The following is a 26,597-nucleotide window of genomic DNA, read 5'->3' on the forward strand; positions in this document are numbered from 1 at the left end:
GGCCGGACCCTCGCTCCTAATGTAACTGTTTACACTGTCTTACCTTGTATTGAATTTATTGTCTGTACATGTCCCCGCTTAATTGTAAAGTGCTGCGGAATATGTTTATATAGCGCAAATAAAACTTATTATGTTTTTTTTGCATTTCCTATATACGCCTATATATATATTTGTGGCGATGTGTATTGGTGTAAAATTACATATTTTATTTGATAGTTATTATACTTTGTTATGGACGTTTTTTCATCTTTGTGTATATACACTGCTCAAAAAAATAAAGGGAACACTGAAATAACCCATCCTAGATCTGAATGAATGAAATATTCTCATTGAATACTTTGTTCTGTAGAAAGTTGAATGTGCTGACAACAAAATCACACAAAAATCATCAATGGAAATCACATTTATTAACCAATGGAGGCCTGGATTTGGAGTCACCTACAAAATTAAAGTGGAAAAACACACTACAGGCTGATCCAACTTTGATGTAATGTCCTTAAAACAAGTCACAATGGGGGTCAGTATTATGCGTGGCCTCCACGTGCCTGTATGACCTCCCTACAACACCTGGGCATGCTCCTGATGAGGCTGAGTATTGTATGTGGCCTCCACGTGCCTGTATGACCTCCCTACAACGCCTGGGCATGCTCCTGATGAGGCTGAGTATTGTGTGTGGCCTCCATGTGCCTGTATGACCTCCCTACAACGCCTGGGCATGCTCCTGATGAGGCTGAGTATTGTGTGTGGCCTTCACGTGCCTGTATGACCTCCCTACAACGCCTGGGCATGCTCCTGATGAGGCTGAGTATTGTGTGTGGCCTCCACGTGCCTGTATGACCTCCCTACAACGCCTGGGCATGCTCCTGATGAGGTTGCGGATGGTCTCCTGTGGGATCTCCTCCCAGACCTGGACTAAAGCATCCGCCAACTCCTGGACAGTCTGTTGTGTAACGTGACGTTGGTGGATGGCGCGAGTTATGATGTCCCAGATGTGCTCAATCGGATTCAGGTCTGGGGAACGGGCGGCCAGTCCATAGCTTCAATGCCTTCATCTTGCAGGAACTGCTGACACACTCCAGCCACATGAGGTCTGGCATTGGCCTGCATTAGGAGGAACCCAGGGCCAAACACACCAGCATATGGTCTCACACGGGGTCTGAGGATCTCATCTCTGTACCTAATGGCAGTCAGGCTACCTCTGGCGAGCACATGGAGGATTGTGCGGCCCTCCAAAGAAATGCCACCCCACCCCATTACTGACCCACTGCCAAACCGGTCATGCTGAAGGATGTTGCAGGCAGCAGATCGCTCTCCACGGCGTCTCCAGACTCTGTCACATGTGCTCAGTGTTAACCTGCTTTCATCTGTGAAGAGCACAGGGCGCCAGTGGCGACTTTGCCAATCCTGGTGTTCTGTGGCAAATGCCAAGCGTCCTGCACGGTGTTGGGCTGTGAGCACAACCCCCATCTGTGGACGTCGGGCCCTCATGGAGTCGGTTTCTAACCTTTTGTGCAGACACATGCACATTTGTGTCCTGCTGGAGGTCATTTTGCAGGGCTCTGGCAGTGCTCCTCCTGTTCCTACTTGCACAAACGAGGAGATAGCGGTCCTGCTGCTGGGTTGTTGCCCTCCTATGGCCCCCTCCACGTCTCCTGGTGTACTGGCCTGTCTCCTGGTAGCGCCTCCAGCCTCTGGACACTAAGCTGACAGACACAGCAAACCTTCTTGCCACAGCTCGCATTGATGTGCCATCCTGGATGAGCTGCATTACCTGAGCAACTTCTGTGGGTTGTAGAGTCCGTCTCATGCTACCACGAGTGTGAAAGCACAACCAACATTCAAAAGTGACCAAAACATCAGCCAGAAAGCATTGGTACTGAGATATGGTTTGTGGTCCCCAACTGCAGAACCACTCCTTTATTGAGGGTGTCTTGATAATTGCCAATAATTTCCATCTATTGTCTATTCCATTTGCACAACAGCATGTGAAATTGATTGTCAATCAGTGTTGCTTCCTAAGTGGACAGTTTGATTTCACAGAAGTTTGATTGACTTGGAGTTATATTCTGTTGTTTAAGTGCTCTCTTTATTTTTTTGAGCAGTGTATACTGTATTTTTCAGACCATAAGACGCACCTAGGCTTTAGAGGAGGAAAATAAAAAAAATAAAAATTTAAGCAAAAAATGTGGTCATGATGCACTTTAAAGGGGGAGGGGGTCTTCTGCTGACACTGGTATAGGGGTAATGTCCCCCAATTCTGCCAATATCCCCCATCCTGGTATATATGCCATCCCGCTTCCTTTTATATGTGGTCTCCATCCCCATCCTGGTATGCATGGCACCCTTCATACCTATCCTGATATGCATGGCTCCCTCATCCTTATCCTGATATGCATGGCACCACTCATCCCCAATCATAGTATGCATGGCACCCCTAATCCCTATCCTGGTATGCATGGCACCCCTAGTCCCTGTCCTGGTATGCATGGCACCCCTCATCCCTATCCTGGTATGCATGGCACCCCTCATCCCTGTCCTGGTATGCATGGCACCTCTCATCCCTGTCCTGGTATACATGGCACCCCTCATCCCTGTCCTGGTATGCATGGCACCCCTCATCCCTGTCCTGGTATGCATGGCACCCCTCATCCCTGTCCTGGTATGCATGGCACCCCTAATCCCTATCCTGGTATGCATGGCACCCCTAATCCCTGTCCTGGTATGCATGGCACCCCTCATCCCTGTCCTGGTATGCAAGGCACCCCTCATCCCTGTCCTGGTATGCAACGCACCCCTCATCCCTGTCCTGGTATGCATGGCACCCCTCATCCCTGTCCTGGTATGCAGGCACCCCTAATCCCTATCCTGGTACGCATGGCACCCCTCATCCCTGTCCTGGTATGCATGGCACCCCTCATCCCTGTCCTGGTATGCATGGCACCCCTCATCCCTGTCCTGGTATGCATGGCACCCCTAATCCCTATCCTGGTATGCATGGCACCCCTAATCCCTGTCCTGGTATGCATGGCACCCCTCATCCCTGTCCTGGTATGCATGGCACCCCTAATTCTTGTCCTGGTATGCATGGCACCCCTCATCCCTGTTCTGGTATGATTGGCACCCCTAATCTCTGTCCTAGTATGCATGGTCCCCCTAATCCCCATCAGGCTGCACATAAAAAATAAACACTCCTACTCACCTCTCTTCTCTCTCTTCCAGCGCTGCGTCCTGTCTGCCTGCACTGATCTCTCCATGTGAGCCGAGCATGACGTCACTGCCATGCGCGGCTCACAAGGAGAGATCAGCTGCCGGAAGTCACTGCTCCCCATGCCGGGTTTGTGTGCGCGAGGAGCAGTGACTTCACTCTCCTTCATAGCCGGCACACAGCGGAGCCGTGATGCTCATTAAAGGGCATGAATATTCACCCCCTCCCCACGCCCATGGGCATGGAGAGAGGTTGAATATTCATGCCCTTTAACAGCGGGCACAGGAGATAGCCGGCAGCAGCCGCAGCGCGGCTACACTGTATACCGCTATTAAGGAGCATGAATATTCAGTGCTCCCCACGCCTCATGGTCGTGGGGAGCAGTGAATATTCATTTTCTTTAGCAGCGGGGACAGTGTAGGCTGCAGCGGGCGGCCGCTGCCTCCTGTGCCCACTCCTCCACCGATACCGCTCCCCCACACCCCACATAAATATACACACACCCCAACATTCGGACTATAAGACGCACCCCCCATTTTCCTCCAAAATTTTGGAGGAAAAAAGTGCGTCTTATGGTCCGAAAAATACGGTATTTTATATAATGAGACTAATATGATTATATGAATGTTTGTGGTTTTCTTCATTTTCTATTTCATTGTGATGTCATTTCCTTGTTTTTTTTTCTATATAAATGTTGTATTTCTATGTGATTGGCCACAATTGAGAAAAGCTCTGGAGGAGCTGAAACGTTTTGCAGATTTGTGGATGTGGAATAAATGATTGACTACAGGTGAGTGCCGGGATCTCTTTCCTTTCCCTCTCCATTACTAACCTGAGGGCTTGAAGACAGCTGTGTTTTTTGACAAATCACAGCTGTCATCAACCCTAACCACCATTACCCCGATCGCCACCGCACCAGGGCAATCGTGAAGAGCTGTGCAAAGCACCTGAATTGGTGCGCCATTTCTGAGGCGGCTGAGGGCTGGTATTTTTAGGCTGGGAAGGGCCCAATAACCGAGGACCTTCCCACCCTGATAATATCCGCTCACAGCTGTCTGCTTTACCTTTGCTGGTTATCAAAAATAGGGAGGATTCCACATCGCTTTTTTCATTTATTAGCTAAACACAAGTACAGTAAACTCCACACACAGGGCAGTAATTATATATCTCACGGATATCTATCATCTATCTCGATCTTTGCACATCTAACACCTAAATATCTGTCATTTCTATTCTGCACTCTCTTCCGGCACGTGTCACACAGACGTGTGTGCGGATGTCACACTTTATATCATCTGTGTGCAGGACGTACTGACGTCCGAGCTGCCGGCAAAAAACGGACATGTCCGGTCCGTGTGACCATGTACGCAGCCTATAGATTATAATTGGTGTACGTGTGTGTCTCCGGTACGTGTGAAAGGGGCCTAAAGGGTATGAACACTTCTAGTATGAATTACCAGTAGGGGGCGTGATCACTTAAAGTGCCTAGGGCAGCATGAATGCCAGATACGGCCCTGAGCACAGCCCTAATAAAGTCATTAGAGCTGCAGATAAAGGGGGCTCGATCACAGCTCTGGATAGTGGGTTGTATGAGCCGGAGGTTATGAACATGGGTGACGATACTAATATATGCCGCACTCTAGATGGAGATCCTACTAATTCATACAATACCCCCTTACATTGTCTTTTGGGGGAGGGTTTGGTATCGGCTGTACTTAATGCCAAACAGAACGATTAAAGGAAAATCACCCAAAATGTCCAATATTTCATACATTACCGAAAACTCACAAAGAAGGAAACATCCATCAGTCTAGAGATACATTCAATACTGGCTGCAGAGAAGATTCCTATAATATAGTGAATATTACCAGAAAACATTTACCTATGTTATACACTGACAAGGATCCAGCAACAAGAAAGACAACTGACACGTGGAGGACAAACACCAAAGGTTTCATTGAATGTGGGAGAAATAAATGTGGTTTGTGCAAGTCTGTGCACAAAGCAAAAATGTCTGCATCTACTAACCATAATAAACCCTATAATATCCGACATCTCATTAGTTGTAGCTCCACACGTCATTGACACCATACAATGTGAAGCTTGTCTGCTGCAATATGTGGGGGGCACGGTCAGACCCTTACGTCACCGCATTGGGGGACACGTTAGGGACGTTCTTGGCCCCACAACACGTAATACATCTGCAGCATCACAACATCTCATACAACACAATAGGGATTAATCACTTTACAGTTGTGGGTATTGAATATGTCACCAGACCAGCTAAGGGGGGAGATTGGTATAAAAAGTACACCCCAGAGAAGCCTTGTGGATTCTGGAATTGGACTCCAGATTCCCCAGTGATATGAAGCTTCCTTCAGACCTTGTATCCATTTACTGAATTGTGTTTTTTCCTCTTTTATAGTAATTATACATAATATACACATTATAGATGCAGACACTTCATTCTTCTATTGCACGGATGCTTTTTGTTGTGGACATATGATCGTCCATAGGGGTAATGTAGACATACTTGCACATGTCCATTTGGGGCTGGGGGTCTCCGCTGTGCATTAGACCCTATGATGTGTAGAAGAAGCCGGTTACTGGTGATTTATTATGTCATGAAGAAGAACTGAACACAAATACCAGGTAGAAACGCAGAGATGTTTTGCTCCTATCTGTTTTTTTAATGTTTCTATGATTTTAATTTGGATTTTTCAATAAAAGTTTTTGGTTTTATTCACACTGGAAAACAAGTGCTGGATTATCAGTAACTTTCTTTGTCCCGTCCATTCCTTCCCAACTGTGATTTTTCATCCAAGCATTGAGAGATGAGCTGAAAGCAGACAATGTTTTCTATAGAGGAATGGCAGACATGGGTGTTGTCCACATAGAAAGCCTCTCCTAAATCCCATACACAAAAAAGCCGCCCTACAATCTGCCAGGACACATGCGGAAACATATGAAGCCTCCTGGGACTTTATACTCTGGAGTGATGAGACCAAGATAAATGTTTTTTTTTGGAACTGATGGCTTCAAAACTGTATGACATTGAAGAGGTGAGGAATACAATGAGAATGCATGGTGTCTACAGTGAGACCTGGTGGTGGCCGTGTCCTGCATGAGGAGCTACATTTCATTGATGGTATCTTGAATTCACAGATGTTCTGCTCTATAGTGACAGAAAAGATGCTGCCATCACTCTGTTCCCTTGGTAGGCCACTGTTACATTTCTGAAGAACAGGGTGACAGTGATTCAGTGGCCAAGTGTCTCCTGATCTGAACCCAACCAAACACCTATGGGGAATTCTGAAGAGACAAGTTGTCATCGCTACATCCAGCATCCAGGCTCTAAGAGCTCGTTATCGAAAGATAGAAAACAGATAGATGTAGTATTGTCACTAATTAGTTCATTCCAGGCCTAGAAAATTTAGTGCCGTCCTTTAAAATTATGGAGGCCATACAAAATAATAGATGTAGTAGCTTTTGATGTGGGGTGTACTCATTTTTGCATCAACTATTTTGAGTAAAACTGAAGATTTTGTAATGATAGTTATATTATTACCCTTACTTTCATGTTTTGATTACAAAAAAATGTTCTATGAAACTTAGTGTTGGCAAAATTGTAGAAATTGATCTTGTGTTCAGTGAGCTATTAAATAAAATCTTACTCATCAAAGGGGGTGTACTCATTTATGCTGAACAATGTTTATTAAACTTTATAAAACACAGTGAACATAATTACACTTTCTTTCCCATATGACTTCTCTCATGTTTTACAAGGTGTGATTTTTGTATAAAAGATTTCCCACATTCTGAACATGAATACGGCTTCTCTCCTGTATGAATTCTTTGATGTATAACAAGCTGTGATTTATTTGCAAAGCATCTTCCACATGCTAAACACAAAAAAAGTTTTTCTCCTGTGTGAATTCTTTGATGTTTAACAAGATCTGATTTATATATAAAACATTTCCCACATTCTGAACAAGAAAATGGCTTTTCTCCTGTATGAATTCTGTTATGAGCAGAAAGAATTGATTTACACATAAAAGATTTCCCACATTCTGAACATGAATACGGCTTCTCTCCTGTGTGAGTTCTCTGATGTCTAACAAGCTGTGATTTACCTGTAAAGCATTTTCCACATTGTAAACATGAAAACGGTTTCTCCCCGGTGTGAATTCTTTGATGTAAAACCAGCCCTGATTTACTTTTAAAACATTTCCCACATTCTGAACAAGAAAATGGTGTTTCTCCTGTATGAATTCTCTTATGAGCAGAAAGATTAGATTTACGCATAAAAGATTTCCCACATTCTGAACATGAATACGGCTTCTCTCCTGTGTGAATTTTCTCGTGTATCACAAGTTTTGATTTCTCTGTAAAGCATTTCCCACATTCTGGACATGAATACGGCTTTTCTCCTGTGTGAATTCTGTGATGTTTAACAAGATCTGATTTATAACTAAAACACTTCCCACATTCTGAACATGAATATGGCGACTTTCCAGTATGAATGTTTTGATGTCTACTAAGATGCCCTTTAACTGTGAAGGTCTTCCCACATAGTGAACACAAAAATGGTTTTTCTCCTGTGTGAATTCTCTGATGTGTTATAAGACTCCCTTTATTTGTGAAGGACTTCTCACATTCCGAACATGAAAATGTTTTTTCTCCTGTATGATTTCTCTGATGTGTAAAAAGATTCCCTTTATTTGTAAAGCACTTACCACATTCTGAACATGAATATGGCTTCTCTCCTGTGTGAATTCGCTGATGTGGAATAAGACTGCTTTTAAATGTAAAGCATTTCCCACATTCTAAACATGAATATGGCTTCTCTCCTGTGTGAATTCTCTGATGTATAATAAGACTTCCTTTACCTGTGAAGGACTTTCCACATTTTGAACATGAATACGGCTTTTCTCCTGTGTGAATTCTGTTATGAGCAGAAAGAATTGATTTACACATAAAAGATTTCCCACATTCTGAACATGAATACGGCTTCTCTCCTGTGTGAGTTCTCTGATGTATAACAAGCTGTGATTTATCTGTAAAGCACCTTCTACATTGTAAACATGAAAAAGGTTTTTCCCCTGTGTGAATTCTTTGATGTTTAACAAAGTCTGATTTACTTCTACAACATTTCCCACATTCTGAACATGAATATGGCTTCTCTCCTGTATGAATTCTCTGATGTGTAATAAGATCCCCTTTATGTTTAAAGGACTTCCCACATTCCGAACATGAAAATGTTTTTTCTCCTGTGTGAATTCTCTCATGTATAACAAATTGTGATTTATATGTAAAACATTTCTCACATTCTGAACAGGAGTATGGCTTTTTACCTTTGTGTTTTCTGTGTGTTAAAAAATCTGAGCTTTTTGTAAATTGCTTGTCACACTGAAATCTTGAATCCACTTTGCCACTTCGACTTTTGGTAATAATGTGAGATTGCTCAGGAGATGATTCCTTATGATTAGGAGGATTATAAGAAAGTGAAGTGCTGTGAAGTCCAGGAGGTGCAGGAAGAGTGATGAGGTTTTCTCCATTAGAGTGCTCCCAGATATCTTCTTTTTTACAATTTAGTGATGAACCGTTATTCTCACAAGGATTTCCTATTAGGATGAAAGATAAATTAGATGTGAGGTTTTTCTTCAACACAAAAGAGATTTCTGAATGTATTTTCTGGATCTCACAATGAAGACCCTCGTCAGTGAAAGTACCGGTAATAAGGAGGACAACTACATGCCATAACATTAACACAATGACGGGTAAAGTGAATGACACTTATAAACTGGTGACATTGGCACAAGTCAGGGGTGGCAGAGACTAGACAGCAAATAGTTCTTTAAGTGGTAATTACTGATGACAGGTTCCCTTAATGTACCTCCAGTGCCATTTCACTCTCTCAAGCTTCGTATCTTGCCCTTAGTATAGAAAAGTGTCCACGCAATTGAAGAAGATGTCAACTACTATTGAAAATTCCCCCAATGTAATTAACCCATTGAGAGATTTCTTTTAATTACCTTGCTTTGTCTTTATTGCCTGTGAGCGGCGCTATCGCTGGCCACTCACAGGCATCACGCGACCCCCGGCCTCAGCCGGCTCTTGCTTCCCCTGATGTCACGTCAAGTGAGGCGTGACTCGGTGATGCGATCCCCGCGGTGGACACCGGGCTGTGGGTGGGGTTTCACCGAGCGTCACACCCAGCATCCACCGCGCACTTTCCCAATGAATGCAAGGTAATTGTGATTCACAAAATGTTATACAATTGAACGGTGAAGAAAAAAAAAATTACATTTTTACCACTATAATATTATTTTAGCCCCAGATTTTACATTTTCACAAGGGAAAATGGGTAAAAATGACCACATAATTTTATACAATTTCTGCTGAACGGGGCAATACCCCATATGTGTCTGTACTTTACTGCTTAGCCATATGGCGAGACTCGGGAGGGAAGGAGCGCTATTTGACTCTTGGAGAACAAACTTTAGTAGAACAGTTTGCAGACTCCATATACAGAGCCCCAAAGTGGCAAAAGAGCAGAATCCCCCCTCAAGTGACACCAGTTTGGAAATTACACCCCTATGGAAATGTATCTACAGGTGTAGTGATGAATTTGACCCCATGGGTGCTTTCCAGAAACGAGCAGTAATGGATGTTGCGAAGTGAAAATGCAAATATTCCCTTATAGTGGCCAGTACATTGTAGTGTCCGGTACATTGTAGTGCCCTTACGTTGTAGCGCCGAGTACATGATTCCCAGCTAGTGCTTTCTGGAGAAATAAATTGGCTCTCCCCGCTACAGTAATGCCAAACATGTGGATGCTAACTGCATACGGTGGGGCCCAGGAGGAGGGGGCATTTGGATTTAGGAGCGCAGATGTCACTGGATTTCTTTAAGTGGGAGCCAAGTCACTTTTCCAGAGCCTTTGTGCTACTAGTAATATGGACACCCCCTATATTACTGTTTACAGATGATGAACCTGAGTGGGGACTTGTTTTTTGTGGGTTGAGTAGAAGCTCTTAATGGTGGCATTTTGGGGTACAGAACATTTTGGATCATATTTATCCTGTGCTGTACGCTGAACACTTACAGTGGGTACGGGAAGTATTCAGACCCCTTTAAATTTTTCACTCTTTGTTTCATTGCAGCCATTTGGTAAATTCTAAAAAGTTCATTTATTTTTCTCATTAAAGTACACTCTGCACCCCATCTTCACTGAAAAAAAGGAGAAATGCAGACAATTTTGCAGATTTATTAAAAAAGAAAAACTGAAATATCACATGGGCATAAGTATTCAAATCCTTCGCTCAGACACTGATATTTAATTCACATGCTGTCCATTTCCTTGTGATCCTCCTTGAGATGGTTCTACTCCTTCATTGGAGTCCAGCTGTGTTTAATTAAACTGATAGGACTTGATTTGGAAAGGCACACACCTGTCTATATAAGACCTCATGGCTCACAGTGCATGTCAGACCAAATGAGAATCATGAGCTCTAAGGAACTGCCCAAGGAGCTCAGAGACAGAATTGTGGCAAGGCACAGATCTGGCCAAGATTACAAAAGAATTTCTGCATTACTCAAGGTTCCTAAGAGCACAGTGGCCTTCATAATCCTTAAATGGAAGAAGTTTGGGACCACCAGAAGTCTTCCTAGACCTGGCCGTCCAGCCAAACTGAGCAATCGTGGGAGAAGAGCCTTGGTGAGAGAGGTAAAGAAGAGCCCCAAGATCACTGTGGCTCAGCTCCAGAGATGAAGTAGGGAGATTGGAGAAAGCTCCACAAAGTCAACGATCACTGGAGCTCTCCAACAGTTGGGCCTTTATGGCAGAGTGGCCAGATGGAAGCCTCTCCTCAATGCAAGACACATGAAAGCCTGCATAGAGTTTGCTCAAAAACACATGAAGGACTCACAGACTGTGAGAAATAAGATTCTCTGGTCTGATGAGACGAAGATAGAACTTTTTGGTGATAATTCTAAGCGGTATGTGTGGAGAAAACCTGGCACTGCTCATGACCTGCCCAATACAATCCCTACAGTGAAACATGGTGGTGGCAGCATCATGCTATGGGGGTATTTTTCAGCTGCAGGGACAGGATGTCTAGTTGCAATTGAAGGAAACATGAATACAGCCAAGTACAGAGATATCCTGGATGAAAACCTCTTCCAGAGTGCTCTGGACCTCAGACTTGGCCGAAGGTTCATCTTCCAACAAGACAACGACCCTAACCACACAGCTAAAATGACAAAGGAGTGGCTTCAGAACAACTCTGTGACCATTCTTGACTGGCCCAACCAGAGCCCTGACCTAAACCCAATTGAGCATCTCTGGAGAGACCTGAAAATGGCTGTCCACCAACGTTCACCATCCAACCTGACGGAACTGGAGAGGATCTGCAAGAATGGCCGAGGATCCCCAAATCCAGGTGTGAAAAACTTGTTGCATCATTCCCAAGAAGACTCATGGCTCTACTAGCTCAAAAGGTGCATCTACTCAATACTGAGCAAAGGGTCTGAAGACTTATGACCATGTGAGATTTCAGTTTTTCTTTTTTAATAAATTTGCATATTTTTTATTAAAAAACACAATTAGGAAAATTAAAAATGTGCTTATTAAATCATTAAGAAGAGGTGTGAAGGCGGCCCAGCTATTCATCGGTGCGCAACCGGACTCTGTACAAGAGCAGCCGCTCCATCACCGGACGCTTCTGCTGTGATGTGAACAGCGGATAAAGCTTCACTGCACCGGAGACTTCATACAATATCACATGCCGGTCATCGTCAGGCGCTGCTAATCATAGTCACATGCCAATCATCATCGTCATACGCCGGTCATCATCATCACACACCGCTAATCATAGTCACATGCCAATTGCCAATCATCATCATCATACGCCAGTCATCATCATCACACGCCGCTAATCATAGTCACATGCCAATCATCATAGTAACATGCCAATCATCATCATCACACGCTGGTCATCATCATAACCATCACACGCCGGTCATTATTACACACCTGTGGAAACATCTACAGGAATCTCCTCCTTCCCGTCACTCACACACGGCTGATCCCCCCTCGTCATCGCTTCTTCTTCTGTCTCGTCCTTCACTTTATTCTTAGTCGGATCTTCCTCCTGATATATCAGATGTAACAATCAGCACAATACAAGAAACCACCAAAATCTGTGACATCTATGACCTCGATCAGAAATGTCCCCCCATACACAGATCCGGTACAGGGCTCAGCGCCGTCTACCTGATGATCCTCCGGGATGTTGGGATTCTCCTCTGGACAGTCCTGGGAATACAGAGGACGGGGACATCTCTCTGGTGGATTTCTTTCCATGAGTCCATCTGTAGGAGACACATAGTGACAGAATACAGTGACATGTAAAAGTTTGGGCACCAATGGTCAAAATTACTGTTATTGTGAACAGTTAAGTTGAAGATGAAATAATCTCTAAACGGCCTAAAGTTAAAGATGACATTTCCTTTGTATTTTAGGCAAAACAATAAATAATAAATTATATATATTTTCCAAAATGCATCAGACCTTCTTAGATGTACTTTTGCATACTTCTGACGCTGAATTTCATGGTGAGGTCGCAGGAGAGGTTTTCTTCTGATGACTCTTCCATGAAGGCCATATTTGTGCAGGTGTCTCTGAAGAGTATAATAATGTACCACAACTCCAGAGTCTGCTAAATCTTTCTGAAGGTCTTTTGCAGTCAGGCGGGGGTTCTGATTTTCCTCCCTAGCAATCCTACTGAAAATTTGCTTGGTCTTCCAGACCTTATCTTGACCTCCTCTGTTTCTGTTAACTGCCATTTCTTTATTACATTTTGAACCGAGGAAAGGGCAACTTGAAAACGCTTTGCTCATAGCCTTCTCCTGCTTTGTGGGCCTCCACCATTTTCACAGTGCTAGACAGCGGATACCTTGGTTGATGAAATCCGTCTTTTGGTTCTTGTGTAATCTTCACTTTCAGTTTGGAGATAATGATATGCTCGTGCTCCGGGGCAGCCTATGGGGGGCGCTCTATCTGGGTTTCTGCTGACATATTCATCTGTATGCTCTTATGACAGCTCACTTATCGTTCACTGACCTGCCTCCTATTTTACATAATGCATCTAGTAGTGCGTGGCTAGGTAAAATAGGAGGCAGGTCAGTGAAGGCACAGTGAGCTGCCATAAGAGCATACAGGTGAATATGCAATCAGAGCACCAGATAGAGCGCCCCCCACAGGTCGCCCTGGAGCACGGGCATATCATTATCTCCAAACTGAAAGTAAAGATTACACAAGAACTACAGGACAGATTTCATCAAAAAAGGTATCATTTTAATCAGTGTAATGTCGCCTACCTGACAAGTCTATGTAGTTTACTAAGCACAATCCTGCTGACAGGTGCGCTTTAAGTACATAATGTGGAATATCTCCTGAAAAAAATTAATAAAGTGAAACAGTTTTTTTGTATAGAGACTCATGTTAAATACAAAAGAGCAAATGATAATTTAAAACAAAAAACAATGGGAGGGAAAAATAGAAAAATCTAAAGCTTTCTGTGTCACTGGTATTTCCACCTTTACCTTAATTTAGTATGGAAACACATTTTGACTCGCCTGTGGTAAATCACAAAAGAGATTCACCTGTGATTGTCAGTGCCCATGTGACAAGAATTAGCCAATGAATGATGATTTCAGTGTTTTAAAAAGCCACATGGTAGGCCCCGTTCCTTTGTCACAATGGATTAGACAAAGGAGCTGCCTGAGGACATCAGAACTGCTATTAGCAAACACAAGACTTCCAAAGGGTAGAAGGCCATCTCCAAAAACCTTGGTATCCCAGTTTCAACAGTGCGCAATGTCATTAATAAGTTTGCCAAGCATGGAACCATCAAGAACCTCCCTGGAAAGAGGAAAATTGGCAAAAGAGGTCTTCGAAGATTGGTGGAAATAGTGGAAAAAAAACATCACGTCAAACATCCAAAGACCTGAAGGCCAACCTGGAATAGTCTGGGATCATGGTTTCAACAAGTACCATACGCCGCACACTAAACCAAGCAGAGCTTTATTGGCGAAGGCCAAGGAAGAAACCATTGCTGAATAAAAGACATAAAAAGGAACGACTGATCTTTGCCAAAGAGTACCTTGACAAGCCTCAATCCTTCTGGGAAAATGTTCTGTGGACAGATGAAACAAAAATAGAGCTTTTTGGCAATGCAAAGCAACAGTTTGTTTACAGACGACGCAATGAAGGTTATATAAGGAAAGAAAACCTTACCAACACTTAAGCATGGTCGAGTATCCACAACGCGAAATGTCCTACCCAGTGAAAGAAAATGTAGTTTGAGTCCAAGATCATGGGTCCTCCAGCAAGACAATGACCCAAAGCACACATCCAAAAGTACACAGGAATGGTTGAAAAAGAAAAACATGGACTGTTTTATAATGGCCAGCAATGAGTCCAGACCTCAATCCCACTGAAAATCTTTGGGGTGAGCTGAAATCTGCCGTTGGGAAAAAGAACCTGCAAACATTCAAGAGCTCGAACAAACTGCAAAGGAAGAGCGGGCGAAAATCCCAGCTGAGAAGAGCAAGAAGCTTATAGATGGCTACAAGAAATGTTTGGAGGCCGTCAGCAATGCCAAAGGGTGGGCAACCAAGTATTAATTACTTGAAGAACAGAGGGGAATGGGGTAAAGGAATAGTCCGCTCACCCAACGTTGATTAGCAGTCTTCATCTGTAAGGCAGCGTGCGGAGCCGTCCCAGTCTCAGACGTGGAGACAAACAGCAGAAAATAGAATAGAATATCTATGGATCTCTTTTGGTGACTTGCTACTACAGTTTCTAATGTGATCAATAAACTTTGCTTTTTATATTTTTGGCTACCGCTGGAGGAGGTTCTTGTTTTTCTGCCAAGTATTAATTAGGGGTTTAGGGGAGCCTTTATTGCTGCACATGCTGTTTATTCGGTTTCTTCTTTGAAATTGCCACAAGGAGGTTAAACAATGTTCTATTGTTGTATTACTTTGGACCACCAATTAAAAAAATCCTAAGGATATACTGTAACTTTCATTATTTCTGAAGATATTGTACAGGCCATGAAAAAAATGAAGGGATGCCAATAATGGTGATCAGCAGTGCACAGAAGCCCAGTCACTGAGCAGCGGGAGAAACAGGTCCTCCGAGCCGTCACCACATGGATTATAGGAGGACTCCCAACACAGATTTATGTCATAGTCACAGGATAATGAATAAGGGACACATGCCGATTCCCCATGGGGGGTCGTCTGAGGAGTTTTTTTCCTTCTGAGAACTAGAAATAAGTAAACCTCCGGCTATTTAACCTCTTTATTGTTGAAAATAATAGCACTCGAGGAGTCTATGTGAGGGGGTCCCAGTATGAGCCCATCGGGGTCTTCACTTTATAGTTATTTTCAGATGGGATGACTGAAAAACATCTGTTCTAATAAAATATACATTTTCCTATAAAGTATTTAGTCCCTTCCCAATATCCAGCATCTACCTGTACCTGCAGCGATCGGGGCTTAAACTCTGACCTTTACGATTAACCCCATGAATACATAGTTATATGGGTTTAAATAAGACTCAGGTCCATCAAGTCCAACCGGTCTCCACAAGTTCTACATTCTTTTTCAATTATTTTAACCTACAATGACATTCACTGTGAGACAATCATCCGGCCCTTCTATAAATGCCATTTCTCTTGATTTAACAAATCTAATCGTCTGGAATAACTAAGAAGAAAAGCTGTATTGTCACAGGTGATACATTGGGATCACAGGTTTTTATCTCTGTATTACAGTCGTGAGGCAGTGAGGGGAATTATATGCGGGGGACGGTATGTATCCCCCAGGATGCTCATAGAGACACATTGAACCCGCTGGAGTGCACTGGAGTCACAGAAACACCTGTGGCTGCAGAGCAAAATAAAAGGAAAGTTTGGACTTGGTGAAACTATTTGACCAAGTTGGATTCAAGAAAACCCAGCGTGGGCTTTTATTTTGGGAGTGATCTGCAGGTGGCAGTGGGGCGGTCCACTCCCTCCTGCCGAGTCTTACAAGTGGCTCATGGCCAAAGAATCCATTAGAAAACCTTCAGCAAAGGTTTGGGTGTGTCAGTGGTTTGTTTGCTAAGCTGCAGAGCAGGAGGCTCTGTACAATGCAAGCCTGGGTGAAGGCGCAACAAAGGTTTGTGAAGGCAACATAACTGGCGCTCCCGAGTGAAACGGCGGCAGGTTTACACGTTCAAAAGTGACCAAAACATCAGCCAGAAAGCATTGGTACTGAGATGTGGTCTGTGGTCCCCACCTGCAGAACCACTCCTTTATTGAGGGTGTCTTGATAATTGACAATAATTTCCATCTATTGTCTATTCCATTTGCACAACAGCATGTGAAATTGATTGTCAATCAGTGTTGCTTCCTAAGTGGACAGTTTGATTTCACAGAAGTTTGATTCACTTGGAGTTATATTCTGTTGTGTAAGTGTTCCCTTTATTTTTTTGAGCAGTGTATATACCAGTGATTAGCTGCAGAGCATTGCAAGTAACATGGAGATACAATGCAGATTTCAGAAGAGATAACACGTAGCAGGAGTGAGATATTAATATCACGGGGGGGAGGAAATGTGTAAGAGGGTGACCAGGACGGTCATGCGCCTCTTCCCTCTTTCTGCACATATTGTTGTACCCTGTGTTTATATATGAGTATGTATGTGACCTAATGTCTGATGTGTTAGTTATAGGGTGAGTATATATAGATAGAGTATTAGATTAGGTGCAGCATGTTAGCAGACATTTCAATTCATATACATTCAGCTCTGGCTCAGGATAGCACGCATGTTGGGTCACGCGTGCAACAGACTAAGTGCAATAGCTTAAAGTGCTTTTAATAAGCAGTTATACAATGGCAGTTGGACAGGGCAGGAGACAGGTAAGGTGCATAAGATATTCATACAAACATCCTGCTTCTTAGTCAGTTGTATTGCATTATGCATTAGTAATAGCAATCTGCCTCTTACTTGTTTTAACTTCTGCTTTCTCACATCTCGCCCGCCCTTTAACACAATCTATGCACTCTCTCCATATCCACCACTCCCTTCTCCCCTCTCTCATGTATAACTCTGAGGCTCTACTGACATTTCTCACCGACTCCAAACCATCCACTACCTCCATACAGCACTCAAAACATTCATACAAATCATTGCACCACCTGCACTTTCTCTTTTTTCTCCTTCTCCTAGTCGCTGGCGACAGCTCCCCCAACCCTGGGCCTCCCTGCACTAGCATATACTCTCCTCCAGCTGCATATAGAAACCCTGCTAATCTTAGTAACATTCAGTGCTTGCCCTCTCCTATTGCTTTCATTGTGCTCTCTGGAACGGATGGTCTGTGTGTAACAAACTAACTTACATTCATAATTTTTTCCTCAGCAATTCCTTTCATTTTCTGGCTATTACAAAAATCTGGACCCAGCATTCAGACACCACCGCAGCTGCTGCTCTCTTATTTGGTGGGCTGAAATTTTCACATACGGCCAGACCTGAGAATAGACAGGGTGAAGGTGTTGGTTTGCTCCTTTCACCAAAATGTGCTTTTCAGGTCACCCCCCACCCCGGTTCTCTCACTTATGTTTCCTTCCTTTGAAGTCCACACCATCAGACTCTTCAAACCCTTCTCCCTGTGAGTGGTGGTTGTGTATCGCCCTCCAGGCCCCTCCCGCCAGTTCCTGGATCACTTTGCCACCTGGCTTCCTCACTTTCTATCCTGTGACATCCCCACCCTCATCATGGGAGACTTTAACATCCCCATCAATGATCTCCTCTCCCAATCTGCCTCTCATCTACTTTCTCTAACCTCCTCATTCCGTCTCTCACAGGTTGCTAACTCTCCTACACAAAAAGACGGGAATACTCTGGACCTGGTTTTCTCCCGTCTATGCTTGCTGCATGACTTTACTAACTCCCCTCTCCTGCTCTCGGACCACAACCTTCTTTCCTTCTCTGTCAAGAACTGTCTCCTCACCCGGGACACCCCCACTTACCACACTTCTAGGAATACACATGCCATTAATACCCAGCAGCTTATGGACAATCTCCACACATCTTTAGCCCTCATCTCCTCCCTCTCCTGTCCAAACTTGGCATTGTCACACTACAATAATACACTGAAGAGCGCCCTAGATGAAGCAGCACCTTCTACACGCAGAAAGACCCGACGCAAACAACGGCAGCCCTGGCACACAATGCAAACACGTTTTCTTCAGCGTTGCTCAAGGTGTGCTGAGCGTCAGTGGAGAAAATCTCTTTTAGCAGAAGACTTCATCCACTATAAATTCATGCTCAAAACCTAGAACTCTGCCCTTCATCTGGCCAAACAATCCTACTTCACCCCCCTCATCACTTCAGTGTCCAACAATCCAAAACGACTTTTTGAAACCTTAAACTCCCTCCTGAAACCTAAAGCACAGGCCCCCACCACCAACCTCAGCGGGGAGGATCTGGCCACATATTTCCTACAAAAAATCAACCACATCCATCAGGACATCTCAGCCCAATCTCCTCAGTGCCTGGATCCCCTTCCCTGCCGCACTTCAAGCTCACTAGCCATCTTTGAGCCTGTTACAGAAGAAGAAGTTACCCAGCTCCTCACTACTTCTCAACCTACAACCTGTAACAGTGACCCCATTCCTTCACATCTCCTGCAGTCTCTCTCACCGGTGGTCACCACTCACCTGACTAAAATATTTAACCTCTCTCTTTCTTCAGGTATCTTTCCCTCCTCATTTAAAAATGCCATTATAACCCCTTTACTTAAAAAGCCATCCCTGGTCCAGAACTGCACTGCTAACTACAGACCTGTCTCTAATCTTCCTTTCATCTCTAAACTCCTGGAACGCTTGGTCCACTCTCGTCTACTCTGCTATCTCTCAGATAACTCTCTTCTTGACCCTCCACAATCTGGTTTCCGCTCCTTACACTCCACTGAAACTGCCCTCACTAAAGTCTCTAATGATCTATGAACAGCTAAATCCAAAGGTCACTGCTCCCTGCTGATTCTCCTGGATCTCTCTGCTGCATTTGACACTGTGGATCACCAGCTCCTCCTCACTATGCTCCGCTCTATCGGCTTCAAGGACACTGTTCTCTCCTGGTTATCCTACATCTCTGACCGCTCCTTCACTGTATCTTTTGCCGGCTCCTCTTCCTCTCCTCGTCCCCTTATAGTCGGGGTTCCGCAGGGCTCAGTCCTAGGCCCCCTCCTCTTCTCTCTATACATTGCCCCTATTGGACAAACAATCAGCAGATTTGGGTTTCAGTATCATCTCTATGCTGAAGACACCCAATTATACAGTTCTTACCCTTACATGACCCCTACCCTAATACAAAATACCAAGGACTGTCTGTCCGCTGTCTCTAACATCATGTCCTCCCTCTGTCTTAAACTGAATCTCTCCAAAACTGAACTTCTTGTGTTTCTCCCCTCTACTAACCCAACTCTACCTAACATCGAAATTACCTTGAATGGTTCAACCATAACTCCCAGCAGCACGGCCGCTGCCTTGGGGTCATATTCGACATCCTTTACTCCCTATATCCGATCACTCGCTCACTCTTGTCACCTGCATCTTAAAAACACTTTTCTCACCTTTGAAACTGCTAAAACTCTTACTGTTGCTTTTATTCACTCTCGTCTGGACTACTGCAACTCTCTTCTGATTGGTCTCCCTCTTACCAAACTTTCTCCTCTCCAATCCATCCTGAATGCGGCAGCCAGGGTCGTATTTCTGTCCAGCCGCTTCACCGATGCCTCCATCGTGTGCCAGTCATTACACTGGTTGCCCATTCGCTACAGGGTCCAATATAAACTCATTGCTTTCACCCACAAAGCTCTCCACAGTTCTGTACCGCCTTATATCTCCTCTCTCATCTCTGTCTATCGCCCTACACGTGCCCTCCGTTCTACAAATGACCCAAGACTAACATCCCTCATAATCTGAACCTCGCACCTCCATCTCCAAGACTTCTCTCGTGCTGCGCCAGTTCTCTGGAATGCTCTACCCCAGACGATCTGACTGATGCCTAGCCCCCATGTCTTCAAGCGCGCTTTAAAAACCAATCTCTTTAAACAAGCCGACCACCTCAACTACTCAGTAAACCAACTTTCCCCTGTTCCCTCCTTCTAAATATTATTCAGAATCTGCTCCCTACTCTTCATCTGTCTCCACACCCTCCATGTACAAGATAACTGCACTCGATACTTGATTATTGCACTTATACATATGGGCTGATGACCGGATCATGCAGCTTTATGTGAAAATCTCTATTTATTATAATTGTCAGACCTGAAATAACAAGCACTTTTCACCTACTGTGTCCCCCCCATTCCCTTGTAGATTATAAGCGGCCGGACCCTCGCTCCTAATGTAACTGTTTAAACTGTCTTACCTTGTATTGAATTTATTGTCTGTACATGTCCCCGCTTAATTGTAAACTGCTGCGGAATATGTTGGCGCTAAATAATTAAAAAATATTATTATTACTAGGAATTGGGTACAGTGTAGTGGTGAACGCAATAGTTTAGGATAGAAACCATTAATGTGTTTAGCAATAGCTGCAGAGCAGGAGGAGCCGGGGTAGTTACCAGGAGGTTTAGTGACTGCAGCAGGGGAGTAACGGGGAAGTCTGCCCAGCAACCGAAGGAGGATTGGTGATTGGCCCAGTCAAAAGGGGAGGAGATTAGGCCAGGGCGGAGTAACATTTTTTCCTGTCAGTTAGTTCTGAGGGAGGGATGTGACAGAGCAGTAGCTGGAGGTCCAGGGGGCACAGAAACCCGGTCCGACCAGCAGCAGAGGGACGTTAGTCAGGAACTCTAAAACGACTTTCCCTTAATGTTCGGGGCCTACGGTCCACAGGAGTCAGCAGAGTAACTTGTCTCAAAATCTTCCCAGAAGGGGAAGTCGGACGGGAAATAGTACAGAGGAAATGGAAGGGGACTTTAAAAACTGTGAGGGTCTCAGTGGCCAAAGAGGTCGACTATGGAAGGGACATCTCAGGAGAAACAGACGGTGAATATTAACATATGCTGTGCAATGAACTGTGAACCTGGAAAAGGATGTGTCCAATACTGCGTGTTCCCTCATGGTGAAGTTGGACTGTTAAGTAAAGTTCTTTTTTATAAAGCGGAGTGGAAGTCCCCTATCGTGTGTGCGGCGGTTACTGAAGAGGAAAACCCGAAGACGGCAGAGATCTGCGACCAAAACGTGAGTGTTCTGCACCACACGCACAGCACAGGAGAATGGGGACATTTGTCTTTGTCAGGGAGCCAGGGTGTAGGAACACAACAGTCCCTCGCCACTACTACCACCCTCACAAAAAATGCATAGGCCTGATGTAATCCCAAGGAATCAAGAAGGTGTAGCTACAGTCACCACTGGCAGCACTGTGAGCGACAGCTGTAACTGCGCCCCGACACTGAGTGACGGTCGCTCTGTACTGATGCACTGCTGAGCCGGCTGCCAGTCTCAGTCCCGGGCGCAGTTACAGACGCCGCTCAGTGCTGCGTACGGTGACAGTAGCTGCGTTGGTGCCTGCATGACAGAAAGCCGGCGGCTTCCGGGTGCCGCACACTCAGTACAGCGGCCGGGCACCTCCCTAATGCTATTAACCAGCAGATTAACCCCATATGTGCATGTTACTGGCGATATCCAACCAGACAGGTTCCCTGTAAGGAACAATACACAATAAATGTAAATCACTACAAATCTGAGACCTCAGAGACGTGTAACATCTTATTCTGGTCGTGTCCGATACGAAACTCCTTCTATTCCCCTCTAACATGTAGACTGTGAGCAGGGCCGTCCCTTATATTGTACCATACTGATACCGGGGGGGACATCACCGGAGTAATCGCCTAGTGTGGGACGTCGGATCAGGGGACAGAGGACCCCATCAGTCACCAGAACAAGTCCTGAGACCCCAAAAAGCTCAGGAGGAACGACCCTTCATAGCCCTCATTACTGATTACTGATGTCATGAAGCGATGAATCTTCCTAATATTTCTTCTGCTGTCGCCTTATGAGGCTTCATTGTCCTCCAAACACAATCGGAAATCTGCTGATTTATCCACAGAATCTAAAATCAAAAGCTGCTGACAATCACTTTCCTGTGTGAGCGATGGGGGAGGGGAGCGGAGAAGACGAGACAGGGAGGGAGCGAGAACAGCAGCACAAGAGTCACATGTACAAGGCAAAAAAAGAGGAGAAAAGCCGAAAATGGGAGATTCATCATTACACGTCATCTACAGCGAACCTGGTGTAAGAGGCCGGAGCTCCTCCATCATCACCTCCTGGTACCGATCCTGGTGTCCTTCTAGATACTCCCACTCCTCCATGGAGAGATAGACAGCGACGTCCTGACACCTTATAGGAACCTGACAACAACGACACCGTCATCAACCAGAATCCTACAGTGCTGTCCTGTATAATGTCCCAGCAGTCACCTCTCCGGTCATCACCCAGAATCCTCCAGTGCCGTCCTGTATAATGTACCAGCAGTCACCTCTCCAGTCATCACCCAGAATCCTCCAGTGCCGTCCTGTATAATGTCCCAGCAGTCACCTCTCCGGTCATCACCCAGAATCCTCCAGTGCCGTCCTGTATAATGTCCCTGTAGTCACCTCTCCAGTCATCACCCAGAATCCTCCAGTGCTGTACTGTATAATGTCCCAGCAGTCACCTCTCCGGTCATCACCCAGAATCCTCCAGTGCCGTCCTGTATAATGTCCCAGCAGTCACCTCTCCGGTCATCACCCAAAATCCTCCAGTGCTGTCCTGTATAATGTCCCAGCAGTCACCTCTCCAGTCATCACCCAGAATCCTCCAGTGCCGTCCTGTATAATGTCCCAGAAGTCACCTCTCCGCTCATCACCCAGAATCCTCCAGTGCCGTCCTGTATAATGTCCCAGCATTCACCTCTGCGCTCATCACCCAGAATCCTCCAGTGCTGTCCTGCATAATGTCCCAGCAGTCACCTCTCCGGTCATCACCCAGAATCCTCCAGTGCCGTTCTGTATAATGTCCCAGCAGTCACCTCTCCGGTCATCACCCAGAATCCTCCAGTGCCGACCTGTATAATGTCCCAGCAGTCACCTCTGCGCTCATAACCCAGAATCCAACAGTGCCGTCCTGTATAATGTCCCAGAAGTCACCTCTCCAGTCATCACCCAGAATCCTCCAGTGCCGTCCTGTATAATGTCCCAGCAGTCACCTCTGCGCTCATCACCCAGAATCCTCCAGTGCTGCTCTGTATAATGTCCCAGCAGTCATCTCTGCGCTCATCACCCAGAATCCTCCAGTGCCGTCCTGTATAATGTCCCAGCAGTCACCTCTCCGGTCATTACCCAGAATCCTCCAGTGCCGTCCTGTATAATGTCCCAGCAGTCACCTCTGCGCTCATCACCCAGAATCCTCCAGTGCCGTCCTGTATAATGTCCCAGCAGTCAACTCTGCGCTCATCACCCAGAATCCTCCAGTGCTGTCCAGTATAATCTCCCAGCAGTCACCTCTCCGGTCATCACCCAGAATCCTCCAGTGCCGTCCTGTATAATGTCCCAGCAGTCACCTCTCCGGTCATCACCTAGAATCCTCCAGTGCCGTCCTGTATAATGTCCCAGCAGTCACCTCTCCGGTCATCACCCAGAATCATCCAGTGCTGTCCTGTATAATGTCCCAGCAGTCACCTCTCCGGTCATCACCCAGAATCCTCCAGTGCCGTCCTGTATAATGTCCCAGCAGTCACCTCTCCGGTCATCACCTAGAATCCTCCAGTGCCGTTCTGTATAATGTCCCAGCAGTCACCTCTCCGGTCATCACCCAGAATCCTCCAGTGCTGTCCTGTATAATGTCCCAGCAGTCACCTCTCCACTCATCACCCAGAATCCTCCAGTGCTGTCCTGTATAATGTCACAGCAGTCATCTCTGCGGTCATCACCCAGAATCCTCCAGTGGCGTCCTGGATAATGTCCCAGCAGTCACCTCTGCGGTCATCACCCAGAATCCTCCAGTGCTGTCCTGTATAATGTCCCAGCAGTCAACTCTCCGGTCATCATCCAGAATCCTCCAGTGCCGTTCTGTATAATGTCCCAGCAGTCACCTCTCCGGTCATCACACAGAATCCTCCAGTGCCGTCCTGTATAATGTCCCAGCAGTCACCTCTCCGCTCATCACCCAGAATCCTCCAGTGCCGTCCTGTATAATGTCCCAGCAGTCACCTCTCCGGTCATCACCCAGAATCCTCCAGTGCTGTCCTGTATAATGTCCCAGCAGTCACCTCTCCGGTCATCACCCAGAATCCTCCAGTGCTGTCCTGTATAATCTCCCAGCAGTCACCTCTCCGGTCATCACCCAGAATCCTCCAGTGCTGTCCTGTATAATGTCCCAGCAGTCACCTCTCCGGTCATCACCCAGAATCCTCCAAAGCTGTCCTGTATAATGTCCCAGCAGTCACCTCTCCGGTCATCACCCAGAATCCTCCAGTGCTGTCCTGTATAAAGTCCCAGCAGTCACCTCTCCGGTCATCAACCAGAATCCTCCAGTGCCGTCCTGTATAATGTCTCAGCAGTCACCTATCCGCTCATCACCCAGAATCCTCCAGTGCTGTCCTGTATAATGTCCCAGCAGTCACCTCTCCGCTCATCACCCAGAATCCTCCAGTGCTGTCCTGTATAATGTCCCAGCAGTCACCTCTCCGGTCATCACCCAGAATCCTCCAGTGCTGTCCTGTATAATGTCCCAGCAGTCACCTCTCCGGTCATCACCCAGAATCCTCCAGTGCTGTCCTGTATAATGTCCCAGCAGTCACCTCTCCGGTCATCACCCAGAATCCTCCAGTGCAGTCCTGTATAATGTCCCAGCAGTCACCTCTCCGGTCACCACCCAGAATCCTCCAGTGCTGTCCTGTATAATGTCCCAGCAGTCACCTCTGCGGTCATCACCCAGAATCCTCCAGTGCCGTCCTGTATAATGTCCCAGTAGTCACCTCTGCGGTCATCACCCAGAATCCTCCAGTGCCGTCCTGTATAATGTCCCAGCAGTCACCTCTCCGGTCATCACCCAGAAACCTCCAGTGCCGTCCTGTATAATGTCCCAGCAGTCACCTCTCCGGTCATCACCCAGAATCCTCCAGTGCCGTCCTGTATAATGTCACAGCAGTCATCTCTGCGGTCATCACCCAGAATCCTCCAGTGGCGTCCTGGATAATGTCCCAGCAGTCACCTCTGCGGTCATCACCCAGAATCCTCCAGTGCTGTCCTGTATAATGTCCCAGCAGTCAACTCTCCGGTCATCACCCAGAATCCTCCAGTGCCGTTCTGTATAATGTCCCAGCAGTCACCTCTCCGGTCATCACCCAGAATCCTCCAGTGCCGTTCTGTATAATGTCCCAGCAGTCACCTCTCCGCTCATCACCCAGAATCCTCCAGTGCTGTCCTGTATAATGTCCGAGCAGTCACCTCTGCGCTCATCACCCAGAATCCTCCAGTGCTGTCCTGTATAATGTCCCAGCAGTCACCTCTTCGGTCATCACCAGAATCCTCCAGTGCTGTCCTGTATAATCTCCCAGCAGTCACCTCTCGGGTCATCACCCAGAATCCTCCAGTGCTGTCCTGTATAATGTCCCAGCAGTCACCTCTCCGGTCATCACCCAGAATCCTCCAGTGCCGTCCTGTATAAAGTCCCAGCAGTCACCTCTCCGGTCATCACCCAGAATCCTCCAGTGCCGTCCTGTATAATGTCTCAGCAGTCACCTCTCCGCTCATCACCCAGAATCCTCCAGTGCTGTCCTGTATAATGTCCCAGCAGTCACCTCTCCGGTCATCACCCAGAATCCTCCAGTGCTGTCCTGTATAATGTCCCAGCAGTCACCTCTCCGGTCATCACCCAGAATCCTCCAGTGCTGTCCTGTATAATGTCCCAGCAGTAATCTCTCCGGTCATCACCCAGAATCCTCCAGTGCGGTACTGTATAATGTCCCAGCAGTCACCTCTCCGCTCATCACCCAGAATCCTCCAGTGCTGTCCTGTATAATGTCCCAGCAGTCACCTCTCCGGTCATCACCCAGAATCCTCCAGTGCTGTCCTGTATAATGTCCTAGCAGTCACCTCTCCGGTCATCACCCAGAATCCTCCAGTGCCGTCCTGTATAATGTCCCAGCAGTCACCTCTCCGGTCATCACCCAGAATCCTCCAGTGCCGTCCTGTATAATATCCCTGTAGTCACCTCTCCAGTCATCACCCAGAATCCTCCAGTGCCGTCCTGTATAATGTCCCAGCAGTCACCTCTCCGGTCATCAC

At 46.0% G+C, this 26,597-nt stretch overlaps 1 pseudogene; it reads right to left on the minus strand.

The window, feature by feature from the left end:
- The window catches only part of LOC141212366 (uncharacterized), a 288,826-nt pseudogene that overhangs the window by 184,289 nt on the left and 77,940 nt on the right, over window positions 1–26,597 (minus strand).

The sequence above is a fragment of the Phyllobates terribilis genome, unplaced genomic scaffold, assembly GCF_046119375.1.
Source record: "Phyllobates terribilis strain yellow unplaced genomic scaffold, ASM4611937v1 Scaffold_171__1_contigs__length_4068163, whole genome shotgun sequence".
Taxonomy (NCBI): domain Eukaryota; kingdom Metazoa; phylum Chordata; class Amphibia; order Anura; family Dendrobatidae; genus Phyllobates; species Phyllobates terribilis.